This window comes from Plectrocnemia conspersa, unplaced genomic scaffold (genome assembly GCF_051122295.1).
Source record: "Plectrocnemia conspersa isolate PC_06_02 unplaced genomic scaffold, ASM5112229v1 ptg000011l, whole genome shotgun sequence".
NCBI classification, from domain to species: domain Eukaryota; kingdom Metazoa; phylum Arthropoda; class Insecta; order Trichoptera; family Polycentropodidae; genus Plectrocnemia; species Plectrocnemia conspersa.
The window spans coordinates 4933055-4959515 of NW_028277175.1; the positions used below are offsets into that span (position 1 = coordinate 4933055).

The window sequence follows — 26461 nt, forward strand, 5'->3', positions numbered from 1 at the left end:
TATATTAATACATATTCAATCAATATCATTACAGGCGGCCCTCGACTTTCGGACATAATTGGTTCCTGAAAATGTGTGCGAATGTAGACGGAAGTAAAAAAAAATTAAATTGTGTGTATTTTAAAATATTTATTTATCAAGTAAATATAATATAAGATGTTTAAGAGGCGGTTAAGAGACATGTTTAAGTGGGGTTTTCGGGTGTTTTCTTTTAAAAGTTATCAAGAGCTAACTGTTTTTCACTATTATATTTCTTTTCTTCATATAGTATTTTATAACATGCTATGTCTTTATTGATCGCCCTACGCACTTGAGATATGCGTTCTCCATTGGGATCACAATCTTTCATAATATTTAAAAAATTGTCAAGATCCGTGAAGGCTTTATTCATATTTTTCATTGTTAAAGAGTTTTCCAAAATAAACCTGTCTCATCTACATTAAATATTTGGCCAGAGGAATATTCTCCATCTTCAATAATTTTGGATAATTAGGAAATAAATTCTTTTGCAGCATCTTTATCCGCATCAGCCAATTCTCCAGTAAATTTAATATTATGAAAAAAATACCTCATTTTAAAATTGTAAAACCAACCGTTACTTGCTTGAAAATCCGTGTTAAAATCTTCTTTTTAATCTGTCCTTCCAATCTTTGTGTAAACTAAGAGCTTTTGCTTGAATAATTGAAATACTCAGAGGGACATCTTTTTGATGCTGGTCATCGATCCATGATGACAAAGATTTTTCCATTTCATCTATGTTTTTTTTTGCCGTGTTTTTTTGGAAATATATCTTTAAAGATTGTGGAAATATATCTTTAATTTCCAAAATTTTGAACGTATTCCTTAATTATATTTTTATTTTGCAAAATTGAACATATCATAGACCTGTTTGTATCATACGAACGTCCGATTGAAGCAAAAGATTCACCGCTATCAGAACGTCTGATAATTTCCATCTTTGTCTCGAATCGTGTGAAGTTTATGAGTCCTTGATTTCTTTATGTTCGGATCAACACTGAAGTTTTTCCGTTTATCACTCATGTTTATAAACTTTTTTTAAAAAAAAAATTAATTTAAAAAAAAATGTTTTTTTTTAATGTGCGAAATAGCGAATTGTGCGAAAGTCGAGGGCCGCCTGTACTTTCTGATCAGTTTCATGTTAGATTTACTTTTGATTAGTTCTTTTATAGATTGTTAAATAAATTTTAAATGTAAAACAGTACCCAATATGTTTGGCTTTCGTAGTAGCTACCCCTTGTATATACTTATGTTATATTTCAAATATGCAAACACACATTTATATATTGTCATAATGGTTTTGTTATTGTTATGTCGCCCTCCAGACCAAAGTTTTTATCTTTAGATCGTTCCTAAAGCTTGTCAGTCGATGTTTTACTACCCGGAACTACATTTTCTTCAACAACACACGCCCGACTATAATTCCCAAAATATCCCGACACACTGTCACACAGTCCTAATAAAAAAAACTATGGTCTTCTTCCACGTGGGACACTTGATTACGGTGCCGATTTATCACGGCGCAAAAGAAGCAGTAAACTTTTTATTATTTGATTGTAGTACCCGTTGTTTGTGTGTAGGGCCACCCATGTCGATTGCATGGGGCGTGGCGGCCGCGGGCCCCCATTAGGCCCTGGCGGTCTATTATTGAAAATCTTAGAGAACTGGCGTAGAAGCTGTGTACCTATAGGAGTAGGTATGGGTACCCTTCCGAAGCTAGAGAAACCAGAAAAGCGAGGGTCAAACGGTGAAATTGCACCTAGGCTCGTTGAGAGTCGAACCTCTTGAAGAAGATGTGATGCAATCGAGCTTAGTTATTTTGAGGGAAAAGCTGGTTATGTCGATGAGCTTCTTTCTATAAAAAATAAACTACAATAGCAATAAAATACTCATGTTTAATAACACATAAAATAGATGCGTAATTGCGTATATATGAATATGGCGTCTCTTTCCAAACCCATGCCGCATCGACAAAATTTAGAAAAGACGAAAAGAGTCAAAATCATTTAATTTTATTAGCACCTGTCAGATAAATTATATTTTCACTGGTGAAAATATTAATATATCTATATCTAACGGTGAAAATGTTTTCCGATTTGATTTCACTAATTACATATTTAAAAAAATATTTTTGGGATAAATTCGAGACTGTTATTTTATTATTTTTTTTGACGAATTCAAGGGGGGCAAATGCCCCTATTTCTTCTATGTGCAAATCTGTAATCATTTAGAGAAAAATTTAAAATGTTTTTTTATTTATTAAATAAATAAAAACTCTTTTTTTACAGAAATCTATCTTATATTTTTTCCGGCCTTTGCCAAACAGAATTACCCAAATAGTTTATTGAATATATAAGTAAATAAAATATAAATTCGATTATAAGTCCATTTATTGCACTAAGTTCAAAAATTGGTAATATGACGGGTACGGTAACTTTTGTTATATTTGAAGAATCCATAAAGCATCTTACGTTTTACGGGAGAAAAAATAAAAATATATGTAATCTTCAAAGAAAGAATATAAAACTCATAAATTATAATAAGCAGTCGCTAAGAGACTGAGAGAGTACGTGATATGCGTCGCGCCGCTTGGCACTCAGGCGGCTATTGAGGATGTTTCCTGTTTGTCCCTGCTAGGATCACAGAAATTCTAAGAAATATATGGTATTCCCACGTTCCTTTGAGATTAGAAAATTTGCCACTGTATGCCCGTTAAAGCCCTTATATACCCTAGGTGGGGGGAGCAGAGGATGTTCAAGCGCCCTACGCATTACATCAAAACACATCTTTCTTTTTTTTCCAATCTTTCGTTTTAATCTGACAGACAATCCCAATGCGTTACAACGGGGTAAATCAAGTATGTATTTAAACAATGCATATAGTTATTTTTTCTCTATCATGTGCATTTTTGTTTTGGAAAATATATATTTATACCTTCATTTTTATAAATCTTTCATTGTAACCTTACAGGCGTAAGCCCAATGCGTTACAATGGGGGTAAAACAGTACCAATTGGGTAATAAAATCACCAGACTTTCAGTGATAATTATATAATTAATTATGAATTAATATATGTGTAATGTTTTACAATCAATAGATTTGTAGCTGGTGCCGGTTTTGAATAATAGCACATTTTTATAAATAAAAATTCGAGTCTGCTGCCGGGTTGCGAGCTCGTGACCTCTGGGTTATTAGTTTAGACCTTACGGACTACACTATTCCGACTTTACATTAATACTTAAATTTTATATTAAAAATGTTTTGCCTAATAACTAAATTTAATGATAAAAAACGTCAAAATTTATCTCATTTTTTCAGCACTTTTTTCCATTGAAGTGATTGAATAACGTTGATTTTCTAATAAATATAGTGATTTTAAAAAAAAAATCTGTTTGGCAATAAATCCCTAAAATTCTACTATTTGTCTATTAAAAATGTTATATGAAATATGTTTGTTTTTATATATGTTTTATAATATAAATATATAACACATCTTTTAGATATTTGTCACTAACTTATACCACTAGTTTATCGTGTTGATAAGATAATAAGTCAGATAAGAAGCAATGATATTATTTTTATTTAAATAAGATTTTTTATATTATGAATACATACTCAAATTAATGTAAAAGAAAATTATTTGTTTCCGTTCCAGTGATTTTGTCAGATTCTTCACAGATGAATCCGGCGTTTGATGTGTAAACTTTTATATCATACACTGTGGTTATATATTTGGATTAAATCACATTATATATTACTTTTACACGAAATGCGAAGGATACTTTTAAATGCCTTACCAGATGGTTTTGGAAACATCATCAATGTTAAGTCATTAAAATTACTTGACGTTCTTAATTAAATGCTCGTGTGTGGGAATTAGACACAAAGGTCATAGATTTTTCCTTTTAATTTACCAAAGATCAATTAATTTATTGAATGGATAATATATAGCATTGTCTTTGTTTATTTTAATTATTAAAGGTAATATTTAATAGCATAGTTCTCTTATACATCTCATGAAATATTTTAATTGGTTTTGTGTTGCTAAATCCATAATATATATTTTCTATCGGTGAAATGTATCAATAAATAATATACAATCTATGTTATAAAGTTTAACATAAGAACACTTTTTCGTTTTATTCAATATTTTACAGAATTAGTGTTAGGAAACATAAACTTTAATATGAGATCTTTCCGCAGTAATTTAAATTAGAGCCTCTAATTAATACGTCCAATTATAAAACTACAATGTCTTGTTCTATCTGCCAGAGTTCAACGGTTCGCCGCGTTCATTTTCATATCTACGATGCTCTTCCTCGGAAGCTCTCCTACCTTTTAATGGTCATTCCGTGCTCCTATCAGATCTTGACGACCACGACCATAACACCAGACCTTCTTGATGTTCCAACTCAGCTACCGTATTGATGGAATCTCGCCTATGCCTTGGAAGACCTCGACTCCTGGCGACCTTATCGATCCAAGGTCGCCTCTCGGAGAACAATCAATTATCCAGATAAACAAACTGTTTACCCAGAGAATATTCAAAATAAGCCCACATGTCCAGAACGGAAGGCGTAGATCTGCGAGTCTTCAAAATAGACGTTGCTCGTTTTACGATGGAGTTAACTGTTAAGATCTATTAATAAAATGGAAGCTACGGGCAAGGAAATTAGATAGGCCGGTAGAATAGTTTATGAAGCAATATTCTTCCGTTGTGTTAGGTGTTGCCTAAATCTGAAGTTTCTGCACACTCTGATGAAAGTTTTTTTGCATCTCAATGAGGTTGCTCAAAGCGTTTTGCGTCACTTTGCGGTCCGTTATTTTTGTTTGTTTTTTACATAAGCTATTCTTTGTTAGCTAAAGCAATTGATCGTCACGATGTCATGAGTGTAGAAAAATAATTAAATATTGCTTAAATCCATATTAAAATAATATAGATATATATTTGGAATTTAAAGAGGAGCTTACTCTACGTCATTAAGGTTAAATATACACGTTTATATAAGAAATACTGTTGGAAATAGTTTATTGTGTCATTAGAATCATGGAAAGTCGTAATTACTGTATTTTTTATATTTTATCAATTAAATTTAGTGTAGTATTTATTTATTTTTTTATATGCAATAGAAAAATTCTGGAATGATTAGAATTAGATTAGTTGGTTTGTATTTTAAATGAATTATATTTTTTTTCATTGATAATACACATATGTATATATAAGGTAATCCCGAAATGAATGTTGTTTTTTAATTTAAGTTTTAAGTCAGACAGTCATTCTTTGGCCGTTGATACATGAGTACAAAAATTGTGCCTCGATGTGAAAAATTTATAAAAAATTGCTTGTTATATTAATTTTCTAAAAAAATTGCAGAAATTGAAGGTTTTATCTCATCCACTTTATTCTCCAGGCCTTGCTCCTTCTGACTTCATTTATTTCAATCGATGCAACACTTCTTAGACGATGTGAAAAGAGAGCTATCGGAATATTTTGCACTAAAGCCTCTAAAATGTTATGTAATGAAATTAAAAAAATATGATTATATCTTTAAAAATAAATTATATTTTGGGGCAATAAAATAATTTTAAATATTTATAAGTGTTAATTTGAGATTATCTAATATATATAAAAATTAATTTACACAATTTTTTTCTGGATTTTAAGCAGTCTGTTTTTTTAAAATACAACCATATTCAAGCAATTCATTTAAATTTAGGGTTAAATTAGTACTATTTTAATTAAATTATTTAATTAATATTATAAACACTTAATTTATATTATTCTTATAAGTTTATACTCATCAGATTTTCTATGTGTATTTTATATAATATTAGGATTCGATTATAACTTTTTGTAAATTTAATTATATATTTTGAATCAATTTTATTTTTAATGAATAATACAAATTATTAATTTTATGTTCTACTCTTTTTTATATTTCTGAATATTGAACAGTGTTATTTATAAAATACAACAATATTCAATCAGTTCGTATATTTTGTATTCTAATTTTTTTATTTTTCAATAAATTTTTTAAGTCATAAGTTCACACAGTTTTTGCATATTTTTCCTCTTTAAATTCGAAGCAGTGTGTATTTGTATTTTATATAATACAACAATATATGAGCAGTTATTATATATTAAGTATATCATTATATATTTTTATAAATATTATATTTTTTAGGAACAATACATATAAAAAGTTGATATGTATTGTTTATATGAATTTTGTTTTCAGTGGGTAATAAATAATAAAAATAATTAATTTATATTAATTTTATGTTCTCTTATTTTTTATTTTTCTGATTGTTATTTTTCTGAACAATGCTTTTTATAAAATACAACAACATTCAATCAGTTCGTATATTTTGTATTCTGATTTTTTTAATTTTTCAATAAATTTATAAAATCATTAGTTCACATTGTTTTAGCCCATTTTTCCTCTTCAAATTCGAAACTGTGTGTATTTATATAATACAACAATATATGAGCATTTAATATATATTTTTATAAATATATTCAGATGAACTTAATTTTTAGGAACAATTCATATAAAAAGTAAAGTTCATGTACTTTTAATTTTTCTTCTTAGGATTTGAAACAGCTGTTTATATAAAATTCAACAATATTTGAACAGCTTATAATTGTTTTAATTTAATTGAATATTAAAAAAAAATCAATGGTTATTAATTATATAAAATAATAATTAATACTAGTTTATCTGTATTTTATTTGGAATTTAAGTAGTCTGTTAATATAAAATACAACAATATTTTTAAGCAGTGTTCATAAATATATTAGGGATTTTACTATAAATTTTAATTTTAATTAGGTATTCCGAAGAAATTATATTTTCTATGCGTAACAAATATAAAGAAAAAACAGATTAAATAATACTATTTAATCTGTTTTTTCTTTGAAATTTAAAGGATCTGTTAATGACAAATACAATGTTTTTGCGCAGTTCATAAATATTAAAAATTAAATTTATTTTATTTTAGTTTTATTTTTCATATGTAGCAAATATATAAAATAATAATTAATACTAGTTTCTCTGTATTTTATTTGGAATTTAAGTAGTCTGTTAATATAAAATACAACAATATGTTTGAGCGGTCTATAAATATTAAGGATTAAATTAAAACTTTTTCATTTAACACAGATTGAAAACAATTCATACTATGATATTTTTAATACTATCCGTTTTTCCTCTATCTGGAATTAGTAAGATGTAGTTATTTTTAAAAAGTACAACATTATTATTGCAGTTTATATATATTTAGAATAATATTTGTGCTTTTAAAATTGAATTACGTATTACAAAATTAACTATATTTTCACGAATAACAAACACAATAGAAACAAATATATTTTTTTAAATACTTCAATATTTTTTTCTTTCTGTGTTTGAAACAGATTGTTTTCATATTTTATGGATGTTTATGTGTATTTTAATTATTTTTTCATGGATTCAATTTTATTTTTTATGAGTTACAAATATACAATAGAAAACGATTCATACTATTTTATATATACTTAATATTAAATACGACAATGTACCTGAATTTAATTAATATTTAGGATTATATTGTAAAAATACTTTTTAATTGAATCATTTCTTCTCAATATATTTTATTTTTCATAAGTTCTAAATATATAAAAAATACTATTTTTATGTACTCTCAATATTTACAATACTGATTTTATAAAATACAACAATATATTCGAACAGTTATTACATATTTAGGATTAGCTTAGTATTGTTAATAAATTATATTTTTTATGCATAATAAATATAGAAAACCAGATATTCAAAATATTTTTATTTGTTACCTTTCTGGTTTTTATAAATTTCAACAATATTTTTGAAAAGATTAAAAATGTTTAGGGTTACACTACCATAAAAAATATTTTTATACTTATTAATATTTATTTATTTTTCTTTCAGGTATGTATTCAAACATTATCTACCATTCTAAAACGAACATATTTACATTCGGTAAGCTCAGCTTTTATTCTTTAATATAAATAATTAAAATAAAAATTACCTGTTCCGTTCAATTAAATATCTATTAATACTATTCTTATGTATTAACCTTTTATTTGAACCTTAAAGGTAATTATTGCTATGTGTCATTCGTCATTTGAATTAAAATTATAAAAAAATATAAATTGAAACCGCGATTTGAAAGGTTTCAATAATCATTCAGAAAATATCAAATATAATTATGCTAGATTACTAATCGTATCGCTAACCACAATTAAATAATTCGGACCACACTGTGTGACAATTTATAATTTCATTTCTGGACCACCAGTGTTGTTTCTCATCATCAATCAATAAGTTTTATTTTACAATTTCATTATTATAATAAAATTATGATTAACCTCTGATTGAATTTGTGGCAAAAATCGATTGGATCATTAACTTTGCGCTATTGAATTATTAATGATAATATGGTTTTAATTAAAAACTTTTAAGTACACATTCCCTTCACTGATGTGAAAATATAGTATTGCATGTAATAATTGCAACATTGTATTTATTGTATACGTATATAATATTTATCGTATCGCATGTCATTTTTCACATTATGCTTAATGCACCGAATTTGATATCTGTCACCGAAAATGACACATTCACACAACAAAATTGGCCACACAAGCTGCCCACATTTTCCAAGAACCACGACTACGTCCCAAATGCCTAAATTTAAATCGAAAAATACAATAATCGATCGAACGTGTCATAATTACAATATTATGATGTTGTTAACATGATGTCATGTCTAGACGCGTGTCTTGTCATAATGGACATCTTCCTTCCGCATTCAAAATCATAGTATGTACTTTTAATACTTGAATGACCTCATAAAACGTAGGCTAACATTTGCCTTTAAGGTCGTCACGGATTAGTATAATAAAAGTATTTTTAAAACTTAAAAGATTGTTTGCTAAAAGCTATTAGGTAAGATAAGCATCTTAATCCGCTTAATTACCAATAAAACTAATCTTATCGCAGATTTGTCATAATATAAAATATGTACAATACTGGTTTATCTATGCTTGTTTTAAAACGTTTATTATAAAGTTAATTATACATATAAATATATACCTTATGATTAAATACAATTTTGAAAATATTAATGCAGGACACATTTTTTTGAAGAGCAAAAATTGATACGAGAGCTAAAAAAAAAGTTATTTTGGTAATTTTTAGTTAATGAGGAAAAGGACAACTTTTTTGAAGTCTGGTCACTTTATTTATAACTATTTTAAAATTTACATTAACACGTTGGCTTCCTCTGACGTATGGGATTTCATTATCAAAAATATGTATTATGTTATGTTTTTTTTTCAAATTTTTTCAAATATAGCAATATACATTCATTTGAAAATTTCATCAATTTGGCACATATGAATTAGATTTAAATAATATTTTTCATATAAATAAACTTCAAATCATCGACATTATATGTACTTTTATAGAAGGTCAACATTATTACAAAGGTGACCTTCGTGTCACTCTTTCATTAAAATAAATCGAATTAGAGATGAATATTCTAAAAATAAACAGACTAGCTTGCATTAAAATAATTCGAATTAGAGATAGATATTTTAAAAATAGACAAATTGTCAACCTTTGATAAAAAATATTTTTTTTTGTAATCTGAGATGCACGACATTTTAATCGTTATGGTTTATATGAACATAACACGAAGCATAACCTTGAACTCGTTTATGCATCTCGAAATATTAAAAAAAATTCAGTAGCTACGCGACATTCGTCTATAACGGGCGCGAGATTGTTTCGTTACATTTTTCTCGAATAAGTGTTTTCGTTCTTATTTTTTATAATATACCTTTCGATGTTTTTAATTAGCAGTGCATTATAAAGTGACTATAATAAATATTTAACCGTTTCAATTAATTTTAAACTAAAATAGTGCTTAATTTTGTGTTATTATTCTAGTGTTTTCATTGATAATTTTAAAATAATTCATTCATTCTTATATATTGTAACGCATGTAGTTTTGATGGCTGTTTAATAAAACGACCGTTTTTTGGAAAGCTGTCAGGCTGATAAATCCTTGGCCATGACGAGAGAGAGTGAATGTTGCCAGTTCTTAAAAACACCCGCTTCTCAATTTGAGCGGTGGTGTGGCAACACTGTGAACTGTCAGAACGCCACCTCAATGTTAAATTATTGTGTATTATATATATATACATATATATTACAAAATACGTTAGGGATTATTTGTGACATCATTTTAATGATTTCGTCTTAATTTTATTAAATAATAAAGTCATTCGTACATTTTAAGTGGTTGTGTGTTATAAAGTGGCTCTCAATATTTAAAAACATTTTGACATAATTAGAGTAAATGCTCGGGATTACTTAGGCGTATATTAAACCCTTAAATTGTATAATGGATGACACTAGAGATAACTTGTTTTTGGAGGATGGGTATGCGAATTCTATGTCAGATTTTCTTAAAGTGTAAAGTTTGTGCAATTTGTTATTTGTCTACCATGTGCGAAAATATGAGGCGCTTGTTTCTGGTGAGTGACATTTTCAATCTTAAATATTAAATATAGTATAAGCATATACACAAGTTTTAGTCAAATAATAAAATGAATTGCTAATCAGCTGACTTTGAAACTTTAATAAAATTCGCTTTGCAAATGCCTTTGCTTTGCAAAAAAAAATGTTTTAAAACATTTTTGGTCAGAAGATATTTTATTCATATATATGTACATAAATACATACTCGTGTATTATTAAAAAAAAATTACTAAATTTTCCTAATTTTACGATTAAATATCGTGTTTAATAATAAAATGAATTTGAACTTGATCAAGCCTAATGGCATCTATTGATTGTGAGCTGTAATAATGGTTTATAAATAATAAATATATGTCACTGATTTAGACTTCAGTTTAGTCACCCCATAGTAATGTATTCGTATTGTGCCTTTCATGTAAATCATAAATAAATTACCTGCGACTAACTTTAGATATGTTTTTTAATATTTATGTATAATATGTATACATAATAAGAGTAAAAAACATATTCTCTTTTATTGATTGTCTGAAGTATTGCTGCACATTGTAATGCTTTTGGTTAACGCTTTTTATGATTTACAAAAAAATATATAAAACTATCTATTGTGTGAAAACTATCTAACCGATTGCAATGTAATTGTGCATAAATGTTTGTATAACTTATGTACATATTTTATTTAGTGATCCTACAAAAAAATCTCAATCATATCTAGATTTTAAACATAATTAAAGCAGCGTCTCTTAAACTTTTATTTAAAAACTTGATAACTATAAAAAGTATTCGATTTACTTTAAATGCTTATATATTATTACATTATGTGTTTCACAAACCAATGTTTGTAAATCAATGATTATAGAATTTTGTATAAACTTCTTTTTTGTATCCCAAATCCATATTTTACTCAGCCAAGGACGTGTTGGATTAGTATTCGAGAGAACATCGTTTGTGCTTTCACTGACACACATTCTTAGAATCTGCCGGATTTCTTATCATCGATTCTGTTCCGCTGGTGTATATTGTTGCAGACGTGTATACAATATCAGATAAGATGGTAGATCTTTGTCTGCCTTTAGGCCACGTATCTGAACATCTTTTTTTCAAAGCGTGAGGAATCGGCGCTGTAATCGATTGTCTCGGTTTTAATTCTACGTGCTGTGACAATGTGTTGAGATATTTTGGGGCACTGAATTTAGTGTGTCGAAGAGACGTTCCGGATATCATAGATTTTTTTTAGTAAACAATATGCAAAATATAAGTGAGCATGAAATATGCTTGAGCACTAGTTTAAACAAATGCCATAAGTGGCATCATGACAAATACCTTCACTGTAGCATAAAGATGGATACATGTCAAAGGTAAAACGTTTTTTGCCATCTATCACTCCAGAAAGTGTATGAATGTAACGGTATGAGTCAATAACAGATTTTCCTCGACCTAGTCAGGTGGAAATTATTGTGACAATACAAAATACGCTAAACTCTTTTCTAATTAAGATTTAAAAGAACTTGACAGTATTTTTTTCTTCATTTATTCTTTATTATTATTCGTCTTGATCTTTGTTCGACATATTGACCTACGCGAGTCTACTATTTGCTCTCAGTACTATTTACCCAGATTATTCTCGTCCGCTCTGCTTCTCCGGTCCATTGATTGTCCAAACAAGGGCATCTACGTCTCGCACCTCAGCTGCCGGACCTCAGAGTCCATTCCAGAGCACCGCGTTCCCATCCTGTCACATTTACGTCTCGCATTTCTACTACGGGTACAATAACCGAGTTTGCTCCGCGAGTTATCGAAACTATGTCGAGTGTTTCATTCACGTTGTTAGTACAAACCAGTTTTTCCACTTTGCGTTTCTCTAAGACTCCGCGAGCGATTCCCATGATCAAAAATTTGGCCGTACTCGAAACCCATCTTCAATTACTGTACTATCAGATTTTTTCTATACAAGATCGCATATCTCAGACCTTGAGCCGCTATTAAAAATTCCCCCATTGTTTTGCAGAGGGTGAGGTCAAATTTTCGCGATAATTTTTTTTTGACACGTAAGAATGTTGCATAATTGATAGGGCATGGCACACACTAATGCGTCGCCAATTCATAAATCACACCTACTTGACTGGTTCAAGGCTTTGCTGGAGGATCTAAAAAGTCGATTTGCATTCAAGTTATTAAGCGTTAGACGTACGTGTGTGGTTTCTATTGTACCATGAGACGATGTTGTGAAATTTTATGAGTTTATGAGTGCAACTTGTCAAAAATTGACAGACGATGTCTTCTGTAAAATTTCATCAATCAATCTTCCAAGTTGAATTTATAATATAAGACATGTTAACACATAGTAAGGCAATATACATATAATTAAACGATATATATGCTAGGCTTAAAAGCCATAGATTTTGTAATAGGACAGTGAATATGTTACATTTGTAAAATCCAAAGGTCTCTGGTTCAACTACCGGTCAGAACAGCGTAATTGTGAATAATTAATAATATGTCACTATATTAATTGCATTAGTAAATAAATTAAAATATAATTTATACATTTACTTTTAGTTAATACAATTAAATATTATAAATAGTTTATTTTAGCTAAACACTGATAAATACACTCATTCACTTTAGATACATATTATATTCGGCTGAACTCTCGTGCGTCCCTGTCAAGGGACGTGTATTCCGTAAGGAAGTGTTCTGAATACGCTATACTATTTTTGATATGGGGCAGATGTTTGGGAGCAAAAATGGATTATGTTGCTGTATATTGTTTTTATTATTAAAGCTCTTTTGTGTGACGATATTTTTCAGCTACAGATTAGGCAACGCAGTTGATATGAAACATATAAATTGGGTAAATAAAGCATATCCTCCGACTTTTTCTGCATATGCATTGCTCCCTTTTGAATTTATATAGACACCGACTGTCATTTGTTCAGGTCTATTTGAAAGTAGTTTCTTACGCTTTTTATATGTGATTGTTTTGGCACAAAATCTCATTTTTTTTCTTTTTTGTAGTTCTATATGTATAAACATTTATTTCTTGTATGACCATTTTTTATATAATGAATAACTTGTTAATTTTATAAAAAAACACTTCCCACCCCACTGACTTTGTTTACAGTTGTACTGGTCTTTTTTAAATTTATATAGACACCGACTGTTCTTTATTTAGGTCCATTTGAAAGTAGTTTTTAATTCGTCCAAATCTCCAATCGTCACGTGCGTCGGCGTAACGAATAAACTTGTTTTGCAAGTCGCGTATATTTATAATAATAATTTTTTATTAAGTTTTTCACGTGAGATTATTTTCGTACAAAATCTTAACTCGTTATTTTTTTAGTTATGAATATATGTACATTTATTTCTCGTTTAATAGTGGGAATTTGTAAATTAGGTAAATAAAGCACATCTTATTGATTTCGTTTCTTTTGTATTTATATGGACACCGACTGTCCTTTGTTCAGGTTCATTTGAAAGTAGTATTTAATACATCCAGATCTCCGATCGTCACGTGCGTCAGTGTAACGAATTAACATGTTTTTGCAAAAAATGCAAAATTCCTTCTTACGCTTTTTACTTGTAAATATTTTTATACATAGTCTCAAATCATTATTTTTTAGTTGTGTATGTGTGTATATTTATTCCTTGTATTATGATTTTTTAACAGTAGGGAAGTTGTTAATTTAGTAAATAAATCACATCAGCATTTGCATTGATCACACTGACACTCACTGTCCTTTAGTAAAGTCCATTTGAAAGTGACTTTTAATTAGTACAAATCTCCGATCGTCACGTGCGTTAACGTAACGAATAAATTTGTTTTGCAAGTCGCAAATATTTATAATAATAAGGGTTTCTTACGCTTTTTACGTGTAATTGTTTTTGTACAGAATCTTCATTTTTTGTTCTGTATGTGTACACATTTATTTATCATGTTATGGTTTTCTTAAATAGTGGGGAACTTGTAAATTATTTAAAGAAAGTACATCTCACCAACTTGTCGGCAGTATATTACTCCCTTTTGTATTTATTTAGAGACGGACTATCCTTTGTTTAGGCTCATTTGAAAGTAGTCTATAATCCACCAACAACTCCGATCGTCACGTGCGTTCGCGTAATGAATAAGCTTGTTTTTCAATTTGCGAATATTTATTGCAAAAGTTTTTCTTACGCTTTTTACGTGTTAATGTTTTTGTACATACTTTCAGCTCATTATGTTTTAGTTGTGTATGAGTGTATATTTATTACTTATATAATGATTTTTTAACCGTGGAGAACTTATTAATTTAGTAAACAAATTCACAAGAAATTAGATTAAAAATAGTAATAATCAGATAAGAGCCATTGCTAGGTATATCTTTCTCACTATCTCTCCTAATATCTAAAAAACATTTGTATAGTTTTGCTTGTAATCATTTATAGTTTTAAAATATTATAAAATTATATTGATAATGATACTAATGTTTCAATAATAATTTTTAGAAACTATTAGCAATCGACAGAACACCCAAAATTGCACAATAGCCACACATACGTGCGTAAGCTACAAATTACCGCAAAAACTCATTAAACATTTTTATTCATACCCTTGAATCTTGTCTAAATAAAATACATGGTTTTGCATCATATTTTTTTTACATAAAGTAATTGAGAAACTGGCATTGTAATTAATTCCCTATTGAGCTCACTGTGTAGTTATTATCGTCACATTAGTCGCATACCCTTTGAGCAAATAATAGTACCCTAGTAATAATTAATTAGGTGTCTGTGTTTCGTATTATGCACTCATAATCTCGCGCTTTGCGTTCAAATTTTCGCTAATCTTAATTCATTGCTAATATATGTACATATGTATATAAAATGTATTTAAAATACTGTAAGCTAATATTTAAATAGTTATTTTTTGTATTACTCAATTACTTGTTTTTTGTTTAAGAACATTAAAAAAAATGTCAGAATTGATAACCATAACCTTTATTAATACAAAAAATACATAATTTGTCTATTTAATAATTACCATGGCATTGTGTTATTACAATATGAATATAACATTTAACAACCGCTTAGAAATATTACACATAATTACTGTTAAATTGCCAACTCAAAATAATAATGATACTTGAAAAAAATCTGAAGGCGGATTATGATAATCTTATTCAGATTCATTTAAGTTAATTGGTAATCTCAATGCTCCAAAAGGTTGCGAGCGTCTGATGCAAATATGCGTTACAGAGTCTTGATAAATAATTCGATTTTGGTCTTAATTGAGTAAATTATTCGACCTTGCCCAAAAACGTGTTTGTCACAGACTAACTCTGCCATTTATATCTTAGAATATGGAACTCTGTAATTTAGAGAATGTGTTTTAATCAAACGTGTGCGTAAATTCTTGTCTAGTAAGAGACTAACAGTGATTTGTGTTTTCGGTAGTATAATTATATTTATGAACTAGGGAAAATATGTAAACAACTATATAAAAATATAATGTTTTAAATTTACGGATTCAGTCAGATGTCGGAATTTTATAGTAATAATTTATTGTAATAAATATTTAAGCTTAAATTCAATGGTTATTTTATATTCAATGCTTATAAATCTATTTTTTTAATTATTGTACATATGAGTCTACTAGGGAATTTGAGTGTTTTCCGTTAGTGCATAGTGTCGATTGAAAACTTTACGTTTCATATGTTAAAAAGAAAGTAATAAATTTGATTAAAAAAATATTAATGGAGTAAGACATTATTTATATACCGTCGAGTGTTTTACGCTGATTTACGATTCTCTCAAATATATTTGTTTAGAATATTTTACATATGGCAACACAGCGATATATATACATATGTATATAAACATAGTAAGCACTTTTAATTCATTCATCTTCGCTATCCGTTTTCTCCTTTGATACTGTTCGTTGAATAATTTATGTTTTGTGAATGAAGGCATAAGTCCCACTGTTTTATATTCATTCTTAGCAAGATCTATATAAAGTTTTCTTTGAAGAAAAACGGAAAAGAGAATCAAAGCGTTTTTTCCTCTCTTTCTTACCACAATTGTATTATTTTTGTTCATAAAATAGTGCCTCGGTTTTTTTATTGCTTTCTCTTAAGTAATTACTTTTATTGTTATTTTACTCATTTTTAATAAAAATATTTTTAACGCGTATTTTCTCATACAACTCAGCTCGTTAAAAAATAATTGAAATAATTAGAGTTTAGTTATGAATTAACATTTCCTGTATTTTATGTGTGCTATTATTATTTTAATCAGTCATCAAAAATTTATTATCATTAAAAATTATATAGTGTTATATTCTGGCTATAATTTATATACATACATATATATGCAATATATACAATTTATGTAACAGTACAAACATATCTATTTCACTATTTATTTAATTTATTAGTAGCGTTTAAACAATTTTTATTCAAGTTTTACGGCTATGGATAATAATTCATAAAATTATAATAAATTGACTGAAAGTTTAATGTAGTATTTTATTATACGTGGAAAATTCAATTTAAATAATATTACTCTAAAACTGTTTAAAATATTGTTGTATTTATGAATTTTTTTAAATGTTATGTTATTATTCAATTCAGAATTTTTAAGCCTAAATATTTATGAGTCTGTTGTTTTTATAATTTTTAACGGTGATTGATATTTAACGAAAATTGCGCACACACAAATTTAATTTCAACTGCTTAATATTTTTCTTTATTTTTAAGTGAAAAAATGTGTAATTATAGGAAATGTAAGTGAAAATATAACTTTATCAAAAAATACACATTCACTGTAACATTTATACATAATGATGAGTATGTAAATATATGTATTACAACATATAAAAAGTTGAAATCATATAAATTTTACTAGCACCTGCCGGATAAATTATATTTTCACTAGTAAAAATATATATCTACTGGTGAAAATGTATTCCGATATGATTTTACTGAAATGACATATTTAAAAAAGTATTTTCGGGATAGATTCGAAACTGTTTTACCCGCATGAAACGGAATATATTATTTATTTATTTTGCTGCATTAAATCTAGTTGTCAAATTACTGATAATACAATCTATAAAAACATTAAATTCATATAATTCAGCTGGTGCTGTTGTTGATTTTTCGTCATTTCTTTGCTTCTGTCTTATGCTTGCACTACACTCTCTGGAAGCTGGCCAAGGTTGGCCAAAGTGGGTTACTTCGGTCGAGTTCTGTTCTACCCGCTCGGGAGATAAAGGGGGGGTAATTCAGTCGACTTGGCCAGCTTCGAGCGCTTCCGAACATTGTCGGCAAACGGACCGAAGTCAAAGGATCCGAAGTCGGAGCTGCTCTTTCGAGCGCGAGCGGTGAGATACTTCCCTTTTCGCTCTCTCGCGTGCTAAGTGACGAGAGTGAAAGAGATAATGATATGGTTTTTCGCAAACTGAGATAGAACGAGTAACTCGGTTCAATTTCAGTATGCGCGTAGGCGTCCTATGATTAACACGCATGTCGAGCGTTGCATCGTGGTCATGTGGTCAAGTTATAATACCACATGCTTATCGGGGACTTCAACAGACTCTTACTGACATCTTTGAATATTTTAGGGCACCAAAAGGGATTAATTATATTTTTGATAGTATATTCTTCTAACAGATATCGTTATTATATTTTTTTTCATATAAAATTAAATAATTAAAAAATAATTAGTGGTACTTGATTTTGTTAAAAAAATCGTTTCGAATGTCCTTATGTATTTTCCTACATCGGTTTATATAAATGTCACACCATAATGAATTATTATTTAGAATCGATGGCGACGAATTCCAGGATAGTCACAGATGTGGTGTTCGTATTCTGAAGTATCATTTTTATGCCTTATGGCATTTTGCAAAAGCCGACAAAGATTTTGCGTAAATTGAATATTTACGACCGAAAAGTTTTCACTGATATTATATTGGTGAGTGCCCACACAAACTTTTATAATTATCAGTAGCGTAATTTTAATAATATGACAATTTAAAAATTGCAATTATTTGGCACATTTTTCGATCGCGCACAAATATGTCAGCTGCGCATGATAGTCGTCTTACGGACTTCGTTTACGGCCGCCGTCCGGACGGCTTATGAAATTTGTGGCGGTATTCGGACAACTTCCAGAGAGTGTAGTGCAAGCATTAGGTATTCGATCTGAGTTCTAGGATCAAATATCTAAATTCACTGCTACTAATTTTCATTCGTTGAATATTTACTCTCATGTCTAATATTTTTAAGCATTCAAATAGAAATAAAGTCAAAAATAATTTGCAAACAAATATTAACACAAACGGAGCCGCGTCAAAAAACTACAATCTTCGAATGATAATGTTTTTTGTGAAAGTACTACCTAGAAAGCGGGTGCTTTTGAAGGCAATGTTCCGCTCCTTTTATTTCTTGTATGTATAAAAAGGGCTGAAGGAACTTACATGAAATACATCAGTATATACATCTCAAACAACTGTAGTTTAGTCCAGATTCATTATTTGAGGTCGATTTTTACTTTTTTATGCATACATATATACTTGCTATGATTTTTTTCAGAGTCGGGCCCCAGGAATTTGTCTCCTCTTCCCCCCACCCTCTTGGCAGGCCTGGTCAGACGTCGATTTAATTGTCGGAATATAAGTACATATTATGATTGCCTCTTTACCTGAAATTAGCACGAAATTATGAGCGTGTATATTTACGTATGTCTGTGAAATGTAAATAGCAGACTATATGGTAATTTAAATGTGCATCTCAATACACAGCACAGCTAATTCATAAACGTTTATTTGATCTAGATGAAAATTATGTAAAATCCTTGACCAGCATTTGCTCTATATCTTACATAAACACAAATCTCTTCAAAATCAGACCAACTATTTCTGATCTTTTATTAACACATAAAATAGACCAACGCCTATAAATTAACTTCCAACTCATAACTCACGAATCCAACGGTTCAACTATATTTTATCTTCTATGCTGCTTGCGAAAATCTAATCCTCTAAAATAGAATCAAATCAAAAATTACATCTGATCATCTGAACATTATTATGCCACAAGAAACGCTCTATCGAGTGAAAACGCATATGAGCATATCGGACGTAATCGATATGTATGAGAAAACGTCAGATTACCGGTTAGAAGAATTTGTGAACGGATTCCGAGTGTATTTCTCGACGGATTGTATAGAATAGCTGTCGGCCTATCGACTTTCATCGCAGTAATTGCTCTTGAGATTAGAGCTAGAGAAAAATTTAGCGTACAGGTGCGTTTTAACCCTTTGCACTCGGGAGTTATTTTTATGATGCTAGAAATACTTCACGGGCATTTTTACGAGTTAACTACTGCGGAAGAGAGCGTTTAATCGTTTCTGTAAAAATATATACTTGTGCGATAACTAAAACGAGTTGTTATAAATACGCAAGGCCTGAAAAAGCATAATAAATTCACATTGAAGTACAGAAGCCATGTACATGGTTTATGTTCCTTTTTATTTTATTTTTATGGTTTAATATCACATCAACTCTACTTGAATTAAAAAAAGTTGATTAAATTGTAATCCGTGTAAGGATTTTAATCCTTCATTGCACTTCAAAAAACTCCCCAAAAATCACTCGGAAAAATCGTTCTCTAAGCAGGCCTGCCAAGAGGAACGGCAAACCCGTTCTCCTTGAGCCAACTCTGGAAAAATCATAGCAAAAATATATTTATAAAAAAAGTAAAAACCGATCTCAAATAATACATCTGAACTAAACTACAGTGGTTTGAGATGTATCTACTGATGTATTTCAGGTATAAGTTCCTTCAACTCTTTTTATACATACAAGTAATAAAAGGAGCGGAACATTGCCTTCAAAAGCGCCCACTTTCTAGGTAGTACTTTCACAAAAAACATTTTTATTCAAAGGGACAGATTGTAGTTTTTTGACGCGGCTTCGTTGGTGTTAAAATTTATTTGCAAATTATCGTTGACTTTATTGGTATATCAACCTTTAAAAATATTAGACATGAGAGGAAATATTTAACGAATGTAAATTAGTAGCAGAAAATTTAGGTATTCGATCTGAAAATTCAGATTGAATACCTAAGGAAGAAGCAAAGAAATAACAAAAAATCAATAGCACCAGCTGAATTATATAAATTTAATGTTTTTATATATTAAATTATCAGTAATTTGACAACTGGATTTAATGCAGCAAAATAAATAAATAATACACTTAGTTTCGTGTGCTTATTCCTAAAAAAAATGTAGAAAAAAGTCTCAAATCTATTCCGAAAATATTTTTTAAATATATCATTTCAGTAAAATCATATCATAATACATTTTCACCAGTAGATATATATTTCTACCAATGGAAATATAAATTATCTGGCAGGTGCTAGTAAAATTATATAATTTAAACATTTCTATATATATAGTATATATATTTACATACTTATAATTATTTATTTATATCCGATATATAAATGTTTAAGTGAATGTGTATTTTTTGGAAAAGTTATATTTTCACTAATAAATTCTAAATACATTTTCACAAGTAGATACATATTTCTACTAGCAAAAATAAAATTTAACTGATGTTTATGAAGCTCAATTTGACAGTTGTGAAACGTCGATTTTCTGTTCAAACCCAAACCATTTATAGTCTTAGAACTTTTATCAAGTCAAGTCCGAAATACAACCTAAACTAACTCATATCTCAGGGGAAAAAAGCGAAAGAATAAGTACAGACACATCGCATCTCACATATTGCTCCATAGTTTGTCTGCATTTCGATATTACACTATGTTTTTAAAATATGATAGCTATCCTTACCGATTTTACTATTGACTTCTAATGTAATATGGCTGATCAGAATATATTCAAACCGAATTTTGATCAATAGGAGAGCGTAAAAAACAATTATCACTTCTCAGAAGGCAAAAATTCACATCAAAAGCAATAAAATCGTGTCGGCGCTGTCGAAGTGGGAACGCTCGGTAACGAGCGTTCCCACTGCGACGGCGACGGCACGATTTTATTGCTTTTGACGTGAATTTTTACCTTCTGAGAAGTGATAATTGTTTTTTGCTCTCTCCTATTGGGCAAAATTCGGTTTAGATGTGCTTTATTCGATTCTCACTTAATATAAGCGTTTAATAATCGAGCGTTTTCATCGCAAAGGCACGATTTTATTGCTTTTGACCTGGACTGGAAATTCACTATATGGCAACACTGAGCAGCAAAGAAAACACGACTGATTGTCAGATAAATATTGTGAGTAGATATTTTTAATGCCTAATTAAAATATTTCGCATAAAAAATGATTTAAGAAAATATGTCGCAACGGTGACTATTTTTTATATTTATTTGTAGCATAGAAAATGTTAACTCGTATCTATTATTAGTTATTCAAAAAATTATATTACTATGTTAAAAAATTTATTGAAAGTCTTTTTTGTCATGAGACCCAGAATCATTATTTTCCTAGGGCCTGGTGGTCCTATCTCTAAATAATAATGCTTTATTTTATAAAATAATATACATTAATATAGATTAAAAACTATATTAAATTATAGAAATGCTTTAAATATACACAGATATAATCAAAACGATCAACAATATCTGAATCACGGGCCATTTATCTAAATTTATCTATTACAAATATACAAAAAAAGTAAACAAACAGGAATATAAAATGCTTACGGCTCGATTAACCGTAACATAGAACTAAATTTATACTTCTTTATCACAAATATATTGCCTCGTTAGCATATCAATGTGGGTCGCCGTTAGTCGTTAATTTTCATTGTTTGGCTTTTTCAATTCGTTGTTTACGTTTCCAGGAAAAATATACTTTATTTGATAGACATGTTTTCGTGTTCGTGGATCATCCGTTGAACTTTCAACGGATGTGCCTCTCGCGAGAAAAGTAGGCTAAGTTGTCTGTCGGCTCTAAATCACAGCCGTAAAAGCGTCAGATTTAGATTAAAAGGGAGTGAAGATGAAGTGTGTTTAATTTTTTTTATTTATGAAGTCGTATATAGCTTGTGAGCATATAAATCATTATATTAGCAATGCAAGGAAAACAGATTTTTATGTGACATCAGCAATTTCTCGTTTTCCTGTTTAATTAATACTTGGCTATGTAATGATATCATCATATTTTATTCTATTTTTTGCTGCGCGGCTTAGTATGTAATATTATTTTCAATAAATGTAATAGAGATCTTTGATATACAAATTGTAACTGTGAATTAAATATCTGTAGGTTCTTATTTTTATTAATGAAAATCTAAAATTTATATGTATTACCATTTTTCAAATCATTAAAATTACGATGAAGTAAATTTCTCTTATAATTTTTGATGTATGTATTTACATATCTACTGAAGCAACTTATATATGTTGTCTTTAACCAGTGTTTTTAAATATTTTGCACTAAAATACTTAACAAATAAATGTGAATCGAAGCACATTTCACTTATACAAATCTTTAAAGAATAGATTTATATCTATCTAATGCGAGTTAAAAAAATTTTGATTTGTTCACAGCTTTAATACTAGATACAATATTAATCAAATTTCGTGCCATTGTTGTGCCAAATAAAATTTTCTTTGTAGTTTGCTTCTTACATTTTTTGTGGTTTGTTTTCAAATTTCTCATTTCAAGATATTTTATAAATGTTTTTTTTTATAAATATAAAGATTGATACAATATTAGACAAACCATTTTTTTCTTCAAATCATTTCTTTGTATAAAATTATACGATTTTTTAAGTTTTCTAAAACCATTTTGTAGTCTGCTTTTTTTAAATTTGTTTTTTTAACTCTGATATAGTAATAAACAAAATAGTTCTTTTTCAAGTCATATTTACTGCAATTATTTAAGTGTTGTTAAATCTTTTTCTAGTTAATTTTAAAATGTATCTACGCTTTATGATTTATACCAATTTTATTTTGCAAAATTAGAAATGTTTCTTGCCAATTTGTAAATTGTTTCCAAACATTTTTATGTCATTTTTTCCTTATTCCTCCAAGTTTGTTTTTGTAACTTGAATGATTGATTCAATATTTTCCAGGACAGTTTTCTTAAAAGTCGTTTCTACGTGTCATTTTGTGAAAATTATTGAAATGTTCTTGGTAATTTGTTTCCAAAACTTTCTTTGGTTTTAATCAATTTAACATATCTTATGATTTATACTACAATAATATTTAATATAAATTAAAATAGATACGACAACCGTTTTAAAAAGAGTAATACCTTAGAAATCTTAATGCTAAAGATTTTTTTTTATTATATTACTGAATTTTAATGTTTTTAAAATTTAAAACGCTTTCGTATTTTTTATGTAGATATTTGTACATCTAATTTTTTAATTAAAGCCAAATGCATCTAACATGTTTATCGTGCTGATTGAAAAGCTCTGTAACTATTGAGTAATAGAGATTTTTACTTGAAAATTTAATAAGTAGTATTCCACAATTTATTTAATTAAGCACAATTTTATAAAACTTCAATTATTATCACCAAAATCAATTTATTTACATATGTTTTTAAATCAATCGTTGCTACTAAAAACATATTAATAAACAATACTTCTAAACATATGTTTATGATAATAATGGTTTTAGCCAACAGAAAACGCAAACCTAGAGAGAAATATATTCAATCTAAGAACATATAGTTTAATACATTCTTGCCATAAATTATATATTTGGTTCGGCAAGAAATACGTAGTTTTTGAGTAATGCTTAAATATTATTGTCTTATGTAAAATAATAATTAAAATAACTACATTGACGATAGAATTATATGTAAGAACATACTGTCTGATTTTAAAAAATACAATAATATTTTCGAGCAGCTTATAGATATTTATTCATAATTAATAAATGTAATGCGTAACTTTCTCTTTATTATAATTGTATGTATGTTTAGTTGATTTTTAAAGGGATTTTATTATATAGTATTATAAAAATCTACTCTTTCCAGTGTCTACATAATCCATGAATTAAAAAAATATATCGCTCACATAACATTGTATAACTGCTTCAATTAAATTCCTGTTTTCCGCCAGGTTCTATTTATACCGCTCCTCTTGTCACATAAAATTCCATTAAAACGTTTTTCCTTTTATCTCATCCACACAATGTCCGCTTTTATCGCCCCGAAAAACGTTTTCACCTGAAATGTTGACAATGGTTCGTTTGGCCAGCTATGACAAACATTGCCGGTGACGCGATCATGTACTGCCACACCTGCATGACCCGCTGACTCACTATGCTAATTCGCAACTAAAGCCCTGTGCAAGATTTTCACAGATCCATATCGTGCGAATTCCATAAGAGTGCCAATTACCGCACGACCAATTTTCTCCAGCACGTGAACTCTCGTTGTGCTTGTCTGCCTTCTATCTCATGACGAGATCTAAACATTTAATCATCGGATTCGAAGAACTGCGACCAGTGCACCAATATTGTGCTAACGAAGCAGTCTGGCAATAATTGATCTTAATTAATTTTGACCGCCTGCTTCATAACGTGGAATGATATGCTTCAAAGAACCGTAGCGTAAAATCAGCCCTTTAAAGGTTAGCTTAAAATGGCATTAAAGGTGAGCGTTCATATTGATTTTCTACAAGTTTCGGTGTATTCTAAGTCATCATCTTCGCTGGAATGCTCGCTCAAGATCATGAAGCTCATTAAGAGAGCGTGGGTCATCATCAGTCGCCCTTGTTCAATTCCGGCAATTGGCTCTATTTGCGCAAAATTAAAAAAAATATGCTCATCAATCACCGGCAGAGATTCATTTGCCGAGATTTGTCAGTGGGCATCCGACGCAGATGTGTGAGCGAGTTTTTGTTTTATGAATTGAAGTCGGATGGAAGATGATGCATAACGACGCACCTCTTAATTATTAAGATATTGTATACCTATATGCGATATTACAAAAACATTATATAAATTATTTTCAATTCAAATCGTATCGCAGTGCAAGTTCGGATGAAATTTCCGAAGGAAGTAAAATTGAGTGGGGCGATGTTCCTGATTTTATAAGCATATGAAATAGGGAGTAACTTAACATTCCTTTTAGTACTTGGTCCTTTGTCTAATGCAGATGATTCGGAGCGGAACCAGACTCTTTGTTTTTGTTTATTAATACGGACTCTTTTGCGTGTGTAACGGTAAATTCAGGGATGCTGTACTTCTAAGGCGTATATATATTTTTTTAATTCACACAATTCACTATTAGCTAAAGTAGCTTATTGTTAAATACTTTTCAATATCTAATTTGTACGACCTAGCTTAATTTAAATTAATCATCACGATATTCATCCAAGAGATAAGGACTCTATGTATTCGTATTTATAATTATATAATTTTAGACACCTTGCTCAAAAATAACGATTTTTTCTACCCGTTGTTAATTTAATTATAAAATAATACGAAATAATATTGTTATTAGAATCAATTGAACAATGAAATATGGGTCAAAGACCGTTAAGGGCCGAATTTAATTACTTATAACTGCATGAAGGATCGCATTTGCGTTTTTAATTGCTATTTTTTTCACCGTGAAGCTAAACGAATTTTGTTATATATTTTTTATAATTCTATTCAAAAAGTTTGTATTGAGCGAAAGTAGGCTTCGAAAATGTATCTCGAAATATATGTACATAAATTCCATACTACTTGGCCAACTGAATCTCAACATTTTCTTTAAGTAACGTTTTAATTTATGATATAAAAAATATGATTTATTAACATTTTTCAATGTAAGGGAGCGAAGACCGCAAATTAGGGTGTTAGGACAAGCCCATCACTTCACCGATACGCAATTATAGTCACAGATCAATATGTTTTTATTTTATTTAA

At 29.0% G+C, this 26461-nt stretch overlaps 1 protein-coding gene across 4 annotated transcripts in view; it reads left to right on the plus strand.

Moving 5' to 3' along the window:
• Positions 1-26461, plus strand: part of raskol (Ras GTPase-activating protein raskol) — a 196343-nt gene that overhangs the window by 15638 nt on the left and 154244 nt on the right. The window contains exon 1 of one of the 4 annotated variants that reach the window (XM_088198397.1): positions 10321-10582. The exons of the other annotated variants lie outside the window; for them this stretch is intronic. The gene's annotated coding sequence lies outside the window, so the exon portion shown is untranslated. Of the gene's footprint in view, positions 1-10320; positions 10583-26461 lie in introns of those variants that run through there. 4 annotated transcript variants of the gene reach the window in all.